The sequence below is a fragment of the Solanum pennellii genome, chromosome 9 (assembly GCF_001406875.1).
Source record: "Solanum pennellii chromosome 9, SPENNV200".
Classification (NCBI taxonomy): Eukaryota; Viridiplantae; Streptophyta; class Magnoliopsida; order Solanales; family Solanaceae; genus Solanum; species Solanum pennellii.
The window spans coordinates 39,040,438-39,062,714 of NC_028645.1; the positions used below are offsets into that span (position 1 = coordinate 39,040,438).

General features: G+C 35.1%; 1 pseudogene; it reads right to left on the bottom strand.

Annotated features, from left to right (window-relative positions):
* The window catches only part of LOC107030136, a 39,663-nt pseudogene that overhangs the window by 11,117 nt on the left and 6,269 nt on the right, over positions 1-22,277 (bottom strand).

Here is a 22,277-nt window from a genome sequence, read left to right on the forward strand (position 1 = left end):
GGGGGGGGGGGGGGGAGATATTTAGGGTTTTGTTTAAAGAAATGGGTAGTGGGTGTTTTACTTGGATGGGTTGAATATTTTGAAAGATGGGTCGGGTGGATCCGGGTAGATAGGGTGGTTTTGGTCAAATAAATTAGGTTTTAATTAATTAAATTTTCAACCAGTTACAACATGCCACGTAATAAATGAAATAATTAAATATATTGACTAAGTAGTCTTTTAGCCAAAAGCGAAAAATAGGTCTCTAAAGGTTAACCCCAAGGGTATTTTGAGGCCAAAAGGTAAACGAGAGATATTTTTTTTACCAATTCAAATACTATAAGGATATTTTAGACTCTTCACTGAAAATTTTATGTTGGTGACTAATACTAAAAAGAATTAAGACACTTGGATTTATTTTTACGCAGGAAATTCTTGTCGTTTTCATATTATTGTGATGTGCCTTTCAAATTATGTAATGTCAAATCATATTCAAGAATTTACCAAATAAGTTGTAAGGTGAAATTACTATATGATACTCTACAAGCACAATCTTTGGTTTCTTTCTTGCTCGTAGGCCATTAATTATAGTGTCTCCCCTAAATTTTAAGAACTAAATCTCCTTTATACAATGAATTAAAATTGAAAAATTTATGGTAATTTGGATTCAATAAAGATATGAACTGACAAGTCCAACTATACCTTAACCGAACAAATAATACTAGGTTGACAAAAAAAAATCTATTGTATTAGTACTTTATTGCTTTATGTGCACTAACACTTACCTTTTGTTGGGAGAAGCATGGAAAGACACTTTATGGAATCCAAATTGTGACTTGAAAAGAAACAGATCAAAGCTTAGACAATGCGTTTTGTCACCTGTGGAAAGACTCCAGATGCAACTTTATAACATTATAGGAGTCAAAATTTGAAAATATACGAGATGGTGGTGAAGATGTTACTCTAAATTTATGCAAGGAACAAATACATTCCTGCTAATGAGATTGGTCTTGGAGCAATGCTACTAGATCGTATCACAAACTACTATAGAATGCTCGAGTCTCTACCTCCAATGGCAGAAGATAACGCCTCTTGCTCAATGAATGTTCCCGTAGAAAATCCATATCAATAAGTGAATTTAGAGATGCATGCATAAGATTCTATAGGGAAGCTCAGTGCTCTAAGCTCTTACGATGTGCGGGGTGCAGAGATGGTTCCGCTTTAATGAATGGAATTTCCATGAATTGGATATGTCAAGTTCTACTTTTAGGTGCATTGAATATGTTAATACTATGTCTATCACTGTATGCTTACCTACAAGTTTGTTAGTTTTTCATGACCTCATTGTATAATTACATTGTCACATCTCAAAGGGCATTTGACTTACATATGTGTGTCATTATAATTGTACTATCTTGCATTATGCTTTGTTTAAGGATAAACAATAATATAACAGATCATATGGCTATGCAAAATGTGTTAGAATTAATGCATTCACTTCACGCGTTGATGTTTAGTATTTCCATATTGTCTCCTAGTTTATAAGAAGTCTTTTAGGATTTTGTAATACATGTATCTAGTAATTTGTGTACATGTATCTAGTTAATTGTGCAAGACTTTTTGTTGTCTAATTTGAGTAGTATAAATAGTGATTTAGTTGATGATTGTAATATCTCAAGTGGTCTTAACTAACCTATAATAAACTTGAGCATTCTCTACAGATAATATTCTCCTTTCATATTTCCTACAAATTGGTATGAAGAGCAGGTTTTCGTTCTTAATATGGGATTAGGTGAAGAAAAAAAATATGGCATCCAAAACAAATGAAGATGCTTATTCTTCAATTGTTCTTACTCCATTTTTTTATGGAACTGATTTTGAATACTGGAAGATAAGAATGAGAACATATTTTAAAGATGAAGGTTTGTGGATTATTTTTGCAAATGACTTTGAAGAGCCAGACAATAATGGTGATTTTACAGCAGCAGAGATGAAAAATCTTGAGGCTAAGTATCGTCAAGATGCAAAAGCCTTGAGAAAAATCCCAATGAGATTCTCAAGATCATATTTTGCAAAAATTTCTACTTGTGAGACTGCAAAGGAAGTTTGGGATTCTATGGAAAATGAGGTGTAGTGACGAAATGGTACGGACTATAATTCTTCAAACTCTTAGAAGAGAGTTTCAAAATTTTAAGATGATAGAATCTGAAAAATTGATAATATTGCACAAGAGTCATGAATATTGTTAATGAAATGAGAAATCATGGTGTACAATTTCTGACCAGCAAGTTGTGAAAAAGATTCTAATTAGTGTCACAGAAAAGTATGAGTACGAGGAGACTTTCTAAGCTTTCCATCAAAGAGCTAGTTGGATCATTTCGTGCACACGAGAAGCAAGATTTTTTCGTGAAGATCAACCCAAAGATACGACTTTCTAGTCTAAAACAAATGAGAATTCTCAAAATTTCTCAAAAAATCAACAAAAGAAGAATTACAAGCCAAAAAATAAGTAGGATCATGATGGTTCTTCCAAGAAGGTTGAAGAAAAAGGTGAGAAAAACTCTAGTCTTTTTTGTAAAGTTTGCAAAAAGACTAATCACAATGCGTAAAAATGTTGGAAAAAAGGGCAGACCCAATGTAACTTTTATAAAAAGTTTGGCCACGTTGAAAAGAATTGCTGGCACAAGAAACGGGATCAAACAAATTTTTGTGAAAAACAGAAGGAAGAAAGGAAGATAACTTTTTCTTTGCCTCTAAATCTGATGCTTCAACAAAACACAATGAATTGTATGTTGATAGTGGTTGTAGTAATCACATGACTGGAGATGAAAACACTTTTCTCTTAATTAATAATAGCATCACAACTAAAGTGAGAATGGGGAACGGAGCCTTAGTTGATGCAAAGGGTAAAGGTACCATTTCACTCAACATGAAAGGAAGCTGTAAGCAAATTCATAATGTTCTTTATGTTCTTGACTTGGAAGAAAATTTGTTTAGTGTTGGTCAACTCATGGAAAATGTTAGTCTCTTGTGTTTATGATAATTATTGCAGAATTTATGATAAAATTGAGTCAAATAAAGTCATTGTTGAAGTAAAGATGATAAAAAGAAATTTCCCTTTGCAATTTCATTACGATGCATTAAAAAATGAATTTGTAGATGATTCATGGCCTAGGCACAAAAGGTTTTGTCACTTGAATTTTCAAGTTTTAAAGCTTCTCAAGCAAAAAGACATGGTGCAAGGCCTTTCTGAGATCATACTGAGGTGGATCCATGTGAAAGTTGTATAATGGGAAAGCAACATAGAAAGTCTTTTCCAAAAGGGGTGTCTTGGAGAGCAAGTGTACTTTTGGAACTAATCCATACCAACATTGCTGACCAATTAAAACTCCGTCTCTTGGAAGTCAAAGGTATTTTCTAATCTTTATTGATGATTTCCAATGACTTGGGCTTATTTCTTGAAAGAAAAATCAGAAGCATTTGCTACATTCAAGAAATTTAAAGCCCTTGTTGAGAAGCAAAAAGGTTGCAACATCAAAACCAAACTCAATCAAAAAAGACATATTCAAAAACCCAAGAGAAGGATGAAATTCAGTTGCAATTATTGCCAGACAGGAGAACAACTTGCTGACATCTTCACCACAATACTTCCAAGTGAAAAGTTTTGCCATCTTCGAGAAGGCATTGGAATTTTCAAGCAAATGCATTAGGGGGAGTGTTGGAATTAATGCATTCACTTCACACCTTGACGTTTAGTATTTCAAGAAGTCTTTTAGGATTTTGAAATACATGTATCTAGTAATTTGTGATACATGTCTCAAGTTAATTGTGCAAGACTTTTTGTTTTCTATTTTGAGTAGTATAAATAGTGATTTAGTTGATGATTGTAATCATCTCAAGTGGCCTTAATTAGCGTATAACAAACTTGAGCATTCTCTAAAGATACTATTTTCCTTCCATATTTCCTACAAATGAACCTACTGAAAACGAGGGTGGAAAAACAATTTGATCAATCTTCACATTCAGTGAAAAACATATATCTGAATGTTTCATAGTTCTTGACATTAAAAGTGGACATTTTGAGGGTGAAGATCTCCACCCAAAACAACATTTACATGTCCAGTTGTCTCTTGCTTAGGTGTTTGCAATTTTCTTATTTCTTTCGCTCCAAATGCAAAGTTAGTTGCTCTCTCTACAGCACTTCCTTTTATTGCTTAAACATTCTTACTCTTTGTTTTCCCAATGATACAATCTTCTAACCATGCAGCGAATCGAATTTGTATATGTAGAACACATGATCTTCCATTTTGTACCATATAAGAATTATGTTTTCCCATCTAGTTCATGGGTTTGCTCATATTCTTCTAGAAATTTTCTGGAATATCCGAAACAAAGTTTGGAATCTGAAATTTTCTCTCCAAATTCAAAAGGCACACTTGCCTGCCACACAGGGAAGCTAAAAGATACTTAGGATAGGTATGGAATGGTGGAAAATATTCATGGAAATTCTTTCACCATCAAAATTTTCCGAACTACTTAGGAGTGACTTGCTTTTTCCTACTAATATCTCAACTCCTACTCCATTCACCAATTGTTATCTATCATTAATATTCAAATAACAAGTAAAACACCATACTCTTGCCCCAATCGTCACCTTTCAACTGCTATCAAGTGTGAGTAAAACTCGACAAATAATATTTTGACCAGTTTACCCAAAATAAATATCCAATAAAAAGATTACTTCTTTTAAAACCCTTTTTTAAAACCAAGAATGCAACATATTACTGTTACCCCAAATAGGTTTTATTCATAACCTAATAATGGCATCCTCAAACAAAGAACTAAGCATACCCCACACCATCAAATAAACACTGAACAAAATACTACTATCAAAAGATTGCAGTGACATTGTTGCTAGAATGAAATTTTCTAGTTGACATATTTATATGGGCGAGTTCGTGAGTCTCCTAAATTGTAAAAAAGAAAAAAATTTCACGTCTTGGATACTGAATCTTGGATGAGAAATGATTTCAATACAGAATCTTGAATAAAGTTCCCATTAGAAGTAAAAGGGGCAAGAAAAATATATTTGAATATTGAATCTTTGATAAATTTTCAATTAGTTGCAATAACAATTTCAATATGTCAATGTAATGGAAATACATTACAAAAAAATGAGGAGGTGAAGGAAGAGAGTTACGGCAAGAGAACTCTAAAAATCCATGAAAATAGATGTTGGGCTCCTCATCTTCCTCAATCCCTCTAATGCCAAGAAAGTTGCCAAATTGAAGACATGTATATAGATGAAGGCTTTAAACACACGCATTGGCTAATATTACTACACTTATTTATTTACTTATCCAATATTTCATTAGTTTTAGTATGGTTTAATTCTTTATTTGCTAGGATTTTAAGTTTATGTTATACTAATAGCTAATACATCACTAATAAAACTATATGCGCTTCATGTGAAATTTAATATCACAGAATATATAAAAACTTAAAATATATCAGTCAATAGAACAAAATCACTATATTATTTTACATAAAATATTAATTATATAAAGAAAAATGAAAATTATTACATCTTATAATTTATCCTTAATAACATACAAGAATAAACTAATAATTGAAAAAATATTTACCGTGATCGATAACATAAGCAATGTGTCACATAGCCAATAAATATGAGTAACGTACACAAATATTTAATTGCGAAGAAGAAGAAGGGCTTAAGAATTTTTGTTATTTTGAAATGGGTTGGGAGAAATCTCTGTATTTATAGTCAACATATGGTAGTGTGAATAAATATTTATTCATTTATTGTGTCTTATCAAAAAGATTAGAACTAGTTTAAAAATAAGTTTACCTCTGCTTCGGTGTTGACCTTATCGAAGGGTACAGAGGGTTTATTGTGTATTATGACTCTTCCCAAGTAGGTTTAGGTTTTGTCCTCATGCAACATGGTAAGGTGATAGCATAATGCCTCTAGTCAACTCATGGTGCATGAAGAAAACTACCCAACTTATGATCTTGAATAACCTCAATCGGACATCCGAGACAAAAGTTATAACCGTTTGAAATTTCATAAATTTACAACAACTTTTTTAAAGTTACACTCTTTAATTTGGTGATACTTCAATTGGTCATAACTTTGACCTCGAATATCCGTTTGAGGCGATTTCTTTTTACAATTCTTTTATTTTTTCGAGATCTACATGGTGAACTCAATTTCTTTACTTGATTTGCTTTTTTTTTCTTATTATAATTTACATATATATAGTCACACAAATATAAAAGTAACACTATAAATTCTATATTCGTGTGTGATGTTTGTTCACATAGATCTCGAAAAATAACCGATTTGAAAATAAAAATCGCCTCAATCGGACATCCGAGGTAAAAGTTATGACCGTTAGAAGTTTCAGAAATTTACAACTAATTTTTTTGAGTTACACTCATTTATTTGGTGAAACTTCAAATTGAACTTTGGCCTCGAAGATCCGTTTGAGGCGATTTCTTTTTTCAATTATGTTATTTTTTGAGATATACATGGTAAACTCAATTTCTTTATTTGATCTGATTTTTTTTCTCTTATTGTAATTTTGCTTATATATTGTAACACAAATAAAAAAAAGTAAAACTATAAATCATATCTGAGTGTGTGGTGTTTGTACGCGTATATCTCAAAAAAATAACCTATTGGAAATTAAAGATCGCCTCAATCGGACATCCAAGTCAAAAGTTATGAGCATTTGAAGTTTCACAAATTTACAACTACCTTTTTTAAATTACACTATTTAATTTGGTGAAAATTCAAATGATCATAGCTTTGACCTCGAATATTCGTTTGAGGCTATTTTTTTTCAATTCGTTTTTTTTTGGGGATCTACGTGTTAAACTCAATTCCTTGATTTGATTTGCTTTTTGTTTCTCTTATTATAATTTAACTTATATAAATAATACAAAGAATCTCAGTGTTTGGTCTATATTCATGTAGATCTCGAAAAAATAATCGAATTAAAAAAAATCGCCTCAATCGGACATCCGAGGTAAAAGTTATGACCGTTTGTAGTTTCACAATTTTATAACTACTTTTTTCAATTACACTCTTTACTTTGGTGAAATTTCAAATGATCATAAATTTGACCTTGAATATGCGATTGCTTGTTCGCGTATATCTCGAAAAACTAACTAATTTGAAATAAAAAATCGCCTCAATCGTACATCTGAGACAAAAGTTATGACCATTTGAAGTTTGAAAAATTTACAACTATTTTTTTGATTTTTACTCTTTAATTTGGTGAAAATTCAAATGATCGTAACTTTGGCCTCAAATATTTGTTTGAGGCGATTTCTTTTTCCAATTCTGTTATCTTTTTGAGATCTACGTGGTAAAATCCATTCCTTTATTTGATTTAATTTTTTTGGGGTTATTATAAATTTACTTATATATAGTCACACAAAGATAAAAATAACACTGTAAACCCTATCTCTGTATACTGCTTGTTGACATAGATCTCAAAAAATTACCAGATTGAAAAAAAAATCGCCTCAATCGGACACTCCAGGCAAAAGATATGACCATTTGAAGGTTCACAAATTTACAACTATTTATTTTGAGTTACACTCTTTAATTTTATGAAACTACAAGCGATTGTTACTTTGGCCTCGAATATCCGTTGAGGCGATTTTTTTCCAATCTGGTTGTTTCTTCAAGATTACGTGATAAACTCTATTTCTTTATTTGATTTGCTTTTTTCTCTGTTATTATAATTTTACTTATATATAGGCACAAAGATAAAATTAAAACTATAAACTCTATCTCGTGTGTGGTGTTTGTTTGAGTAGATCTCAGAAAAATAACTGAATTGAAAAAAATCACCTCAATCGGACATCTGAGGCAAATGATATGACCGTTTAAGTTTCACAAATTTAGAACTATTTTTTTGTTTAATTATGTTCTCTTTGGTTGTAGTTCAATATACTTACTTTAGTTTTTTGTTTTTCTTTTCCTTGTGTTGAACAGAAGAACAAGTGAGCTTTAGCGGGAGCAATGGTAAACAAGTCGGCAAGGAAACCAAGACGATATTGGGAACCTCATGATGTAAATGACCCAAATGTGAATGACCTAATGCCATTTGGCGGAGTGGGTGCAATACATCTACCTCAAATTTACGGAAATGTTGTCTTCCATTTCATAAGCATAACGTTGCAGGTTCTCCAAATAAAGGCATTGCATGGAGGACTGGCTCATAAAGCCCACGTGAACATATTTGGAATTTTGTGGACGTTTCTGGTTCGTTCACATTCAAGAACTCACAAGAATCAGTCTGTCTTAGGTTGTTCTCATTATCTTTGATGGGTGAGGCTAGTAAATGGTTTGTTGCGTTACCAAGGGATTCCATCACCTCTTGGGATGAGCTTACTACAACATTCCATGTGAGATTCTTTCCCCGTCAAGGATCATGACCCTTAGGTATAGTATCCAAGGTTTCAAGGGCTTGGATGGTGAACCTATCCATTAGACATGGCTAAGGTGTAAGAAATTATTACCTAAATATCCAACCCATTAGCTTCCTAATCACGTATTAAAGCAGTACTTCTATAGGATCCTTGACTCGTTGAACAAAGGAGTTGTTGATCAACATGGTCCCGGTAGTATAGTGCACAACCATATGGAGTAGCATCACAACTTCTTGATGGCATTACCAATATTAATAGAGCATGATATACTCGTGAGGACAAAGTGTCTCCTCTCACTCTTAGTATGAAAAAAGAAGAGATCGAAAAGGATCATGAGAGGAATCAAACATGGCAAAAATAACTACCTAAATGAATATCATGGAAAAAGAATTGATGGGTAGTGGTGCAAAGAGTGTAAATGTTGTTGGTGTTGGTGTAGTAAATCTTCACGAAGCTCACTTTGAAGCAATTTGTAATGAGGAAATAAACTTTCTAGCTAATAAAAGAGGTGGATATCAGCAACATTATCCATGGCCGGGGGGGAGGGGACCCAGGATGGAATCGATATGAGGGATGGAGAGACCGTGATAGATAATGGTGTGATCGTAATGCCACATGGATGGAAATAACAGTGATAAGGAAAAGTATGTCCCACGCTATGATCTTTAGAAGACCAAATAATCTGAAAAATGACTGTATGGAAGACAAGCTCTCACTCAGTCTCAAGAAAGTTGAAGGGTTGGACAAGGTGTATAAAGAGATAAAGGAGGACGTGTCTGCACTTAATAATACGGTCACCTCTCATTGCATGTCAATCAAGCAATCGGAGACCCAAATAGGTCAAATTTCTTCTCATTTCAATCAAAGGAAAAAGGTGACCTACCAGTGATACCTTGGAAAGCTCAAAGAATTATCCCTAAATGGGTACTTTCGTCATTCCATGACATTAACTAAGGCTCTTCTTAGAGGCAACCCAAGTTTTTGTGATAAATCATGCTCAGAATTGAGGAACTTTGACGCCAAGCTATTCAAATTTATATTTCGGCATTAAGGTTGGTTTTTCGAACCCCGTGCAGTTATTTTGTGGTTGAAATCAAATGCAATAGGTAAATTTGTTGTTGTTTTGTGTTGGGTAGGTTGTATAATCATGTTTAATGTATTCGATTGCTCGTAATTTGTTTAAATATGTGCCTAAATATTTTAATTGATAAATTTTTGTGCTCTTGCTTGAAATATTGAGTTAAATTATTTTGTTGCGGTTTATATGTGTTGGGTGTAATAGGATGAAATAAAAAAGAAACCCCAAATTGTTCTAAATGACGTATTTTTCTATATGATGGAGCGTTCGACGTCATTCTTAAGGGCAAATGTAATCAAATGGCCAATTTTTGCCAAGTCAGGGGAATTTTGAGTACCCTGAGTTTACGGGGTCGTATAATCTGACTTTAATCTAATGATGTTTTTGTTTTATTTTGAATTCGTGGGCGGCATACTTGATTATTAGCTTCGGATTGATATTGGCACGTTGAGCCATTTGGCAAGTTTTGTCGAGCTCGCTGAGTGGTTCGGTGGTTCACCAAAGTCCTCACCGATCACCTTTAATTTAAATTGTGGTTGAGTTTGTTCTCTAACTTTCATCGGAGTGCCTGAGACTCGCCGAGTTCACTTGGAGACTCGCCTAAAGGCCTTTTTTATTGCCTTGTTTGCGCCCCTAACCCTTAAAATAAATTGTAAATTTAGGTAGGCTACTTCTAGCTCGATGAATTGTGTCAGCGATTCATCAAATGGCCCTGCAAATTACTGACTTGTCTTGAGTTTTGATATTTTTTGCGCTGTTACATCGAATAGACGGATCTAGCTCAGCTAAGTGACACGGCGACTTGGTGACTGGTTAGACAAGTCTTTATGCAACTAATTTTTTTGCATTTTTCTTGAATTATTTTTTTAAAAAAATTATGTGGTTTGAAGGAATGGCTAGACCGAACTTGAATGATAGTGGCATGCCTCTCTGAAACCGGGCACGAGGGATCGTGATAAATGAGGAAGCAGTTTCTTCCATCATAAGGGGCATGAAGTTACTTCAAAAGGGAGGCAAGGGAAAGGGCAAAACAACCATTGTTGAGACACCAGAGGATAGCTCCGGCAGTAAGGAAAAGTCATTTGATTCGCATGCTTCATTCTCTAAGCCTTAGGATAGTCAATTATTACAGGCCCGACGAGCAAATATTGTTTCAAAGCTTGTCAGGTTCCCTCTAGGATTCGGGAGCAGACCCCTCCTGCTTTAGATTTAGTGCCAGCTGCATCAGAGATGCTGCTCCAAGCACCACTAGTTCAGGGTCCTCCTCCCCGATTACTCAACCGATTAAGGATTATGGAATTGAGGAATATCTTGTGAGAGAAGAGATTGTCCACGGATGGTGAAGTGGACAGACATCCCATATGTGTGGAAAACTCTCTAGTTCCTCAGATTCGACATCTTCATTAGGCCCCATGGACCATACATTCCCACCTAGGTTCGGGACTCACCTTATAGTGACCTAGCACCTAAGGGGAAGAAGAAGACTAGTGCCTTTAGGCCAATGGAATTTGTGATGGTCGGAGGGAGGAAGGTTAGATCTAGAAGTGCTGATATCAATGCTACACTTGAGAGCCATACAAATTTCATACACGAGTACCTGAGTATGACTACTACAAAGACTTTGAATGACCTGATGGGTAGGCTAGTCCCCTGAAATCTTAAACCACCCCAAGGTAGATCGAGATCAGAGCAGTTATCGAGAAGAAAGACCTTAACATAACGGACCTTTATTGGTTTTGATTCATCAGCAACACGATAATGCCATCACAGAACGATTCCATTGTCTGCTACGCAAACGAGGCCGTCTCGAGTCTATCACAGCGAGAAAGCGGTTGAATTTGGGATTCATTATTTATGAGGAGGTGTCCAGGAGGACCAACCAGCGCCAAATATACCTTAACTTTCCAGTAGTGATTACAGAGTTGTGTCGTTGGGCCAGAGTTCCTTGTGATGGGAAGAGGGATGTTCAGGTAACACTCACATCTTCTACCGACATCCGACACATAGAGTCAAGTACACAAGGGACAAGGCTGCTGAGAGGAGTGTAGTTCCGCATAATACATCACCAGAGGTTTATATATATACATTACCTATAGAGGAAACCTTCTTTACACTGTCCTCCGAGCCTTATGGTACTTCCAGTCCCATTCCTTTTAAGGCCCCGAGTTCTTCTGCTCCCCTCCGGGACATATTTCTCATGATGTGGGACCAAGCCTATTCTGCCAATGTGCAGGCTTCCATGCTAGAGATCGAGGTTTCGTTGATGATTGAGAGAGTTGTTACTAATTACTACTGCACTGACGCCTATCAGGTCTTCTATTGAGGCCCTCACTGTAATGACCCGGGAGTACCCCCTAGGCATCACACGATGTATTCGACCTCTCAGAGGTCTTATACAAGCCCTTAGCATACTTTCATCGCATAAACATAAAATAGCGGAAAATTTAAAACTTTTTGATAACATAACACACGACTAAAAGTTATCTCAATTAAAAAGTGTTGATACAAAGTTTAGACACTAAGTCTCATTATGACATCTTAGACACGACTTCTATATATACTTAGCGATACGACCCTCACAATACAAAAGAAACATTACTAAGCTATTATATGAACTTAAGGAAACTCTTAACATAGGGTTCTTAAATTAGTAAGGATACACCCGAACTTAGGAATAGTAATCCAAGTTATAATTCTAGGAAAGGTCAATAAGCGACCACCACCTACACTTTGTGAAAAAAGATGAAGAAGAATAATGTTAGTACAAGAATGCACTAAGTATGATAACCGTTCAAAAACATGTTTTAAAAGGGACATTTGGTTAGAAACCATGCACCATGCCTTTTAAGGGGAAAAAATCATGAACATTCATACAATAGGCACATCATAGACCATGAACATTCATACAATAGGAACATCATAGACTACATACATCCCCAAGCACATGGAAACCATTCATGGTAACTATTAAATCCATTTATCACATTTGAGGAACTTTCAATACATACATTGAATTACCTTCGTTTTTATCTTAACTCCTTTCCTCAAGAAACCCATAAATGATACTTAGTACAATGTATCATCTTAAGGTCACCAAAGATTAACTTTCATATAGACTTTATAAATCTACCCACATATAGTCATAATGTCATAAGCACATCATAAGACATTACCTTCACATAATAACCATCACCTAAGACAATCCCCAAGTAACATTAATGCAATAAGCAAGTAGCATCCCATAATACTACTCATATCAAGTGGTCCTGGGAAGCCACCCTAGACTAGTTACATCATATCCAACAAGTCATAACATCTTCATTTAACATTACACATAAGACCCACATACTTTATGACATCATATATAGACTCATTCATTTACTACATCTTTAGTCATAACCCATTTAGTTCGTATCATAGGTTAACCACCCTCACAATCCCTTCAAAAGTTCACTTGTGCAATGCACACATGGAATCCTATTCCCCCACAAATAGTTTGAAAACCCATTGAGAAGTCATAAGTATAATTCACATGCATAATCATAATTCATGTTTTGACATAAGCAAAGTTACTTTAACATACATTCATTATAATGTCAGTTAACATACATTCATAGTAATCATACACAAAATAAGTCTTCATTTCATAAGAGGCTCTAATCCTATCCTTTCTTAAAGTCCACCTGTGCAATGCATGGGTAGGTTCAATAGTCCTACCTATACTAAGTAAATTTCTCAAGGAGTTCTGATTAGAGTTCATAATGTTATCTTAGTTCATTTCTTAACTTTCGAAAGACATATACATAACCAACATAGACCATGTGAGCTACATAGAATCCAGTGTTCTACTCCCACACCGAAAAGAGAGGGTACTACTTGCCAAGGTAGGACCTTCATACATAATAGCTCTTCTAGTGGATCCACTAAGCTAAGACCTACGGGGGCACGTTGTTATGGAACAAGGAGATTGCTGCTAGACTCCTTGACTTACTGCACATGGAGGTTTATATCTCATGAGACAACATCTATGTTGGAAACCCGGACTTGCTAAATGTGAAGGTTCTCTTGTGGGAAGCTGGACTTTCTAGACGTGAAGCCCCCACTCTCATTTTTCATGTTCACTCAGTGCTAAGCTCAAACTCCATTTTAAAACATCTTTAAGCCTTTATTTAGCATTAGTTCATAAAGTAGGCTTTAGGGCCTTTATTCCCTCATATATCATATAGCTCAAAGGTTTCTAGGATGAGAATGTCCTTTCATCATAGAACCTACATTATGTGAGAATGTCCTTTCACATAATCATATCATATTCATAACATAGTCTAGTTTAGAGTACAATTGAGAAAACCTTTCAAGAGACTCGATTTCACTAGATTATCATAAACCCTCTTCATTCATACATTCATGTGTGTGTATACATATGTCAGAAAACCTTTCACCTAAACACATTTGGACAACACATGTTCATACTTCACAAATCATTTACTTTTCATGCATAAGAATATATAAAGGTGCATGGTGTGTGTATACATATTGCTCCTCATAATGACATAATAACAACCAAATTAGTATTGAGGGTAACTTCACTACAATGGATTACAACACATTTACAATATCCCACAAGTCATGAATAACTCACATATAGAGCATTTTAGGGATTCTAGACCGCACACCACATTTTATCGTAGAAGACAAGAGCACATTCCACATTTGAATAGACAACTCTTAACATACCTAAGATCACACATTCATATAGAGTTCATATAGGTAGGGGCCATTCCAACATTGCACTTAAAATAATCAACCAAGTAGACCACACCTTATCCCTAACATGATCATTCACATAATACTCCTTTATCATCAATATACTTCAAACATCATGCTAGCATTGAGGATTTCCTTACATAACCTCCATAGCCCAACTTAATAAGCATATGAATCATAGTTTACATATATTTCCTTCAAGGTCATGATCACAACATGCATAGATAGACAAGGAACAACACCGCCACTATAAGTGGACCATACCGTCCAACATCAATTCATATACTATAGCCTCGAGATTAAGTCACTTATAAATCCTCCATAATTCATAAGCAATGGATGTATATAGAATCAAATCTAACAATACATTCCAATTCAAGTACAATTCATTAACATAAAATCATATTCACAAAGATCCGCATTATAGGCCAATTTCAAGAATTAGGAGGATCATGGGTTATTTCATAAATTCCGCAGGAAATCATCAAAAAAACACTAATTCAACATTTATTCATTATAATAATGACTTAGAAAATCGTTTGACAAGGAACCCATTCTTAGATTGAAAATTGGGAATTTCGGTCTTTGATCACATTTGAAAATCTTAGATAGAACTCCTTGAAATAAAGGTTATTCAAGAATCAAGAGTTACAATACCTTATTAATTGAGGAACCGTGAAATTCGAGAATGATCAGTTGAAAATTTACCTTCTAGCTTGAGCTTGAGCTTGGTCTCCAATGGGATTTTGAGAGAATTTTGGAAGACAAGAGGGTTTTGGATTTTTGATTTCTCATTGGGTATTTGTGTTTTGACTTGGGAATGGGGCTAAAAATGAAATAGAAACCATTTATGACTAACCCCAAAAGTACCCAAAACACCCCATACTTATTTGGACTTTTGAAAACGTCCAACTCAACTTTTATTAACGTAGCCACATCTTTGACAAGGTTGCGCGTCGCGGAGGCAATTCACAGTTTTGTTTCATAAATTAATTTTAAAAAAGTCAGCCTCGTGAAAGTCACACGACGCGGAGTCAATTTGAGTGCCAAACCCGCGGCGTTGACTGGACTCCAAATCTTGTTTCTGCACGCTGCCTTGACAACTTCTTGGCCAACGCTTTGGGTCCTCCTCAATGACCCTTAGATTGGTCCTTAGGGAGTCGTACCCAAATATTTTGACCCTAAACACAATTATAAGACACTAGGGTAAACTCCACTGATTTTAGGCTCTAAACAACACATAAAAACATGACAAACATACTAGGACACACTAGCACCCAAAAGACTAGTTTTCAGACGTCTTGGTCGTCCTTTAACGTTTGACTTCAAACCTCTTCAAACAAAATACTAAAAGTATTTTCATACCTTAATATCAAGTTATTAACTCATAAAACTCATGTGAGGTTCTAGTTCATCCTATTTCATTTTGGGCTTCGTTACAATATCCCCCACATGGAAAACATTCAGCCTCGAGTGTCACTAAAACACTTCCAAGGTCTCAATGAACCAACTAGAAGCTAACAATACACAACATCATAGTCAATTAACAGAATTTACAAGGAACACCAAATTCATATCATTATGAACTCAATGCAACACACGTAAGTGGAGTCTATCTCCACAACTCATAGTGCACACATGCTTCATCATACTTTTTTTGCCATTTGGAGGAACTACCTTCTCCAACTTTAGGCATGAACATCATTTCATCATAAGTTTGAACATGCAATGGATTTCAAATGCACACATGCATGATCCTCACTTCAACTCTTGAGAAAATTAAGCAATTCATACTAGATGCACATAAATCATGAATAATGTAGATCAACTACAATCTTATAATTTTGACATAATGCCATCAAGGTCATATATGACATTACCATGTTTGGTTGTGTTCAAGGAGGGACTGCCTTCTCCTAGTCACAACATACACACATAGCATCATCAAACTCATATGCAAACATTCCACAAGGATCCATTCATTTAAGGAGAAATTCCCAACCTCTAACCAAAGCATAAACATACTTCTTTTCTCTTGAAGTCAAAATGGAAGATTATACCAAACACATCAAAATATTAGGAAGTTATCTCACAAAATATCAATTTGTAGCATACACTAGTTTTCATAAATCTGCATCATGTAGGGAAAGTATTATAGATCATAGACACATATCAATTATATTGGCTAGATACACCATCACTTCCAAAGAGTGGGCCTATATTTACACTTCCAAACACATAAAAATCACATATTCTTAAAGGAAATTTATCTTTTCTCATTTTAAAGAGATCTCAACATCTCAATGTGTGGCCAAAATACCCTTACATCAAAAGTGCAACCAAGCATGTTCATTAACCCACCTCATGAAGTCAAATGTGCTTCACCATATTAAGATGCACAACAACATGAGACACATGTATTAACCGAAAATCCGTATAGATTTGTCATTACCCCTTCACGCACCATCGGTTAGGCTCCTTTGCTACCGGGTCCGGTTGATCATTCTGAGGGATTGGAGCTTCCTCAAAGCTAGTGGACTCATCTGAAGAGGGATGTTGATTCCAGGATCTGCAACCATTAGTCGATTCCAAAGAAGATCCGGCATGACTCGATCAGTGTATCATTCTCATTAGGCTTGGACTCAGTGACTAAATAAGAGATCACCTTCTTGGGTTGTCTCTGAGTAGCTCGGGCTGCTGCAGTTGGGGTCCTTGAGGTGGTGGGAACATACTCGAGGTCTTTGTCACCCTTCGAGTCATTGAAAACATACTTTCGAGACGATCTAGTTGATTTGCACCTCCCCTTTGTGACTTGTGCCTTTTTGGGTGCCATCAAACCTATAGAGTAGTAGTTACTACCCAAAAGAAACCTATAACACACAAAATAATTCTAGAACCAAAAATGAAAAAATAAAATGTTAAGATAGCATGCTACAGTGGCTTCGACTGCAGGAACTATGGTCCGTAATAAGAGTTACAGTCCGTAGAACCCCTATATAGGTCAAAGATACCAAGATATTTGGTCTCTGATGGAAAATACGGACATGCAAAACGTTCCGTAGATTGAACTACAGACTGTAATCCACGTCGGTAGTTCCACACTTAGGGAAATTTTCCAATGCTTACACCTATGGACCTGATCTACGCTCCGTAACTTGACTTATGGTCCATAGACAGGGTCATGAAGGTGGGGTCTGTGCCAAGTCTCATATGCATCTTACTTTTGAGACCCCATATTATGCCGATTATAATAGCATCCTAGTCTACTCATCCATTCCAATATTCAATCATGCTAGTTCTTCATCCTAAGGATTCCAGTTTACTCAATTTTATCATCATTTCAAGGAACGATATGGAATCCTAAGTCAAAATTTACATATATATAATTTATTTTCATTGATATAATGGTATGATTACCCATTGTGACCCGACCATCGTCCCAAGGGTGTTCATATTTAACATCTAACAAGTATTTAAGGATAGTTGACTACCCAAGGTCAAGACCCACTTGGGAATTTCAAAATCAATCTATGAACCAAATTCAAAGTGAGGTGAAAGTAAATTACCTTACAAACAACGAGGAGTGGTGTGATTGTGAGACGACAGTAAGATTTCAACAATCACCACAAAAAATTATCACATATTCGCATCGTACCTGGACACCAGAGTTCCTTTGGGAAATTTAGGGGAGGATGGAATTTTGGAAGAAGAGTAAGGGTTTGGAATAATGGGGATGATTTGCTTGTGATCGATGATGTAGTGGTTGTGGGAGGGAGTGTAGTTAGAGGATTTCAATTCTGTGGAGTGATTTGGAGAATTTTATAAGTCATGGGGGAAGGGTTTGAAAATAAGGATTTGTAAATAGGAGGGTCCGGGTTGGGTCGATCACGTTAGGGCTTGGATAGTACGATACACTGCTTACCGTCCGTAGGTCATCTATGGTCCGTAAGTCTAGATCGTAGATCACAGTGACTCTTTGAAAAAATTCGAACACTTACTTTGGATCCACGGTTACCATTTATGGACCGCAGGATAACTTATGGACCGTCGATGGTGTCCGTAGACCTCTGCACCGACCTTTTTCTTTAGATTTTGCCTTGCACACCTGCACATGTAGCAACCATTAGGCTATTCTTTTTGTATTTTCTGGACACTTTCTAGACACAGACCCAATGCTATATCTAGCAAACACATAACAAAAACTGAACACCTAATTAATTTTTTACGAAGAATCAAATAAAGAACGAAAACTACTTGAAGAAATCCTATTGTTTGCAAGATTTTACATCTTGGGTCGTTTTCTCCCATGTAGCGCTTAATTTAACACCGCGGCACAACTCTAGCCTCTTGATTTCTCGTACTTCACCAAGGTAGTAGGACTCAATCACTTCTTCCACACTTTCGACATTCCCAAGATAAAGCTTGATCCTCTACCTATTCACCATGAACCTTGTTCCCTCACTATTTTCGATATCCACCGCTCCATGTAGGAACACTTGCGTGAGTATAATGGCCCGTTCCAATTTGGACTTGAGCTTGCCTCAAAATAATCGCAACCTAGAGCTAAATAGAAGCACAAGATTCTCAACAACAAAGTCTAAATTCAATCCTTTGGTCGTGGTACTTCTTCATCTTCTCTTTGTACAAGGCAACGATTTCATAGGCTTTTAGGGAATACTCATCGAGCACATTCAAGTCATTCACTCTTTTGGTTGATGTGGTGCCCAAATCTAAATTTAGCTTCTTCATTGCCCACATAGCCTTATGCTCTAGCTCTACCGGCAAATGGAAAGACTTCCCATATATGAGTTGGTATGGAGACATACCTATGGGAGTCTTGTATGTAGTGCGATAGGACAAAAGATCATTATCAAGCTTCATTGATCAATTCGTTCTATTATGTTTTCCCATCTAGTTCACGGGTTTGTTCATATTCTTCTAGAAATTTTCTGAAATATTCGAAACAAAGTTTGGAATATATGAAATAGAATTAGTCATTTTTATCTCCAAATTCAAAAGCCTCACTTTCCTTCCACTCTTGGAAGAAAAAAGCTACTTAGGTTAGCTGTGGAATGGCGGCAAAAGATTTCATGGAAATTCTTTCACCATCAAAATTTTCCGAACTACTTAGGAGTCTAACTCATTTTTTCCCACGAATATCTCAACTCCTACCCCATTCACTAATTGTTCTTTATCTTTAATATTCAAAATATCTGTAAAACACCACACTCGTGCCCCAACCCTCACCTTTCAACTGCTATCAAGTGTGAGTAAAACACCACAGCTAATATCTAGACAAGTTTTGCCAAAATAAGAATCCAATAAAAAGGTTAGTCCTTTCAAAACCCTTGTTTTTTCTAAATAGATACACTATATTAACAAGATATCTATTATTTATAGCAATAACATTCTTTTTCATTTGATCATTTTTAATACATTTATAATTCAATTTTAATACATATTACAAAGAACAATTTATTATTCACATATAATACAATTTTTATTGATGATTAATACATTTATCACACATTTTAATACACTTATAATACAATGTGTCAATTTCTTACAAAAACCAGCATAATATATTTTTAAAAACAGTTATAATACATATTTATTGCATACATAATTCACTTTTAATACATATTGCAGATTTAGCATGGTATTATTATAAATGATAACAATAAAAAGTATCTCTAAAATCAATTAATATGAATTAAAATGTATCAATCCAAGTAATTTCTGCATATTTATATGGGCGCGTTCTTGAGTTTTCCTAAATTGTCTACAAACAAAACACTTTAGTCTTGGATATTGAATCTTGTATAAAGTTCTTGGAAGAGAAATGATTTCATTGTAGAATCTTGAATAAAGTTCCGATTAGAAAGAGAAGAGGTTAAAAAATTATTTGAATAGATGTTGGGCTCCTCATCTTCCTCAATCCGTCGAATGTCATAAAGGCATAAACACATGGAATTCTGTCAATTGTGACACATAAATATGCAAGCATGGTAAGATGGAAAAAATAAGTATGTCGTTGCAGCATCTTAGTAGCAGGAACCTTTAACTTAAAAGAGGAAACATTCATGATTTGGTAACTCACGAAGGTGTGCTCAAAAAGACTAATGCGAAGTTTTTGGAAATTTATTTTCATTTCATTTGTTTCTGTAAAAGAAGGTTATGAAACAGTAAATTCATTTCCGAGAAGAGGGCCAAATTGATAATATTAAGAATTTGGGGACTAATGTAGAAGTTGGTTCAATTTTGGTTTGAGAAAAGGAAAACTGAATTTTTTTTTTTTTGTTTTGTTTCTTTTAAAAATGTTTGTTCTTCATGAAAATAATTTTGTCCAGATAATCAAACAAACAAACGTGGTTTGTTCTTTTTAAAATTCTTTTTTACTAGAGCAACATTGCCTTAAGATGCTTGATCTTTTGCAAGCCGCATAGTACAGTGGTTTTCAGGTGTTCCAGAATATCAAAAATCAAGGAGCCAAATGTTGGGTTCTATTAGCCCTCATTTCTTACCATAAATAGGTTTTCCTTTAAGGAAAAGGCTTTGGACTGACTAGTCCTTTTTCTGGTGGGAAAAGGTTTAAGACAATTTAATCAGCATTCACAATGTAGTCTTAAGGGCTTTGAGAGTTTTGGTTAGGGAGAGAATTTGTGGGTCACAAGCTTGATACGTTATAACTTGTGTGAACCTCCCATGTATTCCGAGTATATTGGTTGAGGTTGTTTCCCTGTGTATTTTGTACTCTCATATTTATAATGGATTGCTCATATCCTTTTGTGGATGTAGGTCGATTGACCGAACCACGTTAAATATTTGTGTTTTTTGGTATATTTTTTGTTGTCTTCTTACTCGTGGTCTTTCGAGGTTCTCTTTGCTAGATTCCACGTTTACACCTGCTTATTTTCTATCCTAACAAGTGGTATCAAATCCAGATTCAATGATGGAGTCAGGTTTTGTGGTTCGATAAACTATGATTGAACCAGGTTAGAAAGAGGTGTTCATCTTGGCGGGTGTAATTCTAGCCGCAACCTTTTTTGACAGTAATGAAGATTTTTGTTGGAGAAATTGTTTCAGAAGAGGTTCTCCGTGTTGAGACATAAATTTTGCAAAGGATGATATTATGGAGAGGAGAAGCAAGTTGTTGAAGATTAAGTTAAAAAGGTGGACAAATTTATTTTGTAAGAAATTCAATCCAAGGTTGTTGGGTTTTATTTGCGTTGATTTCTTACCATAAATAGGTTTTTCTTTTAGGAAAAGATTTTGGATTGAATAGTCATTTTTCTGGTAGGAAAAAGGTTTAGGACTCTATAAATAGAGGCATGTTCCTTTTAACTTAATCATCATTCACAATGAAGTCTTAAGGGCTTTGAGAGTTTTGGTTAGGGGGAGAATTTGTGGGTCACAAGCTTGATATGTTATCACTTGTGTGAACCTCCCATGTATTATGAGTGAATTGGTTGAGGTTGTTTCCCTCTGTATTTTGTACTTTCATATTTATAATGGATTGCTCATCTTCTTTGTGGACGTAGGTCGATTGACCGAACCACGTTACATCTTTGTGTTTTTGGTATATTTCTCGTTTGTCTTCTTACTCGTGGCCTTTCGAGGTTCGCTTTTCTAGATTCCGCATTTACACCTGCTTATTTTCGATCCTAACACTAAAGTGTTAAAGAATATTTCTAAGGAAATAGCCAGCTCTATGTTAATACATGTATCTTCTTAATTTAATTCACAAGTCGAGGCATACTTACCAAATATGAAATTTATACAATTATCAGTCACTGAGCCACCTCTATGGACTTCAACTCTCACCCTGCAGAGTACTAATGAGATCCTCATATATTTAGGCAAATTGGCCGATTTGATTATTGTACTAGTGCAAGGGGAGACGAATGTAAAAAAGCATTACTGGAAATAAATTGAAGTTAATGATAATTCTTTCACAATTCATCTATCATATATATATATATATATATAT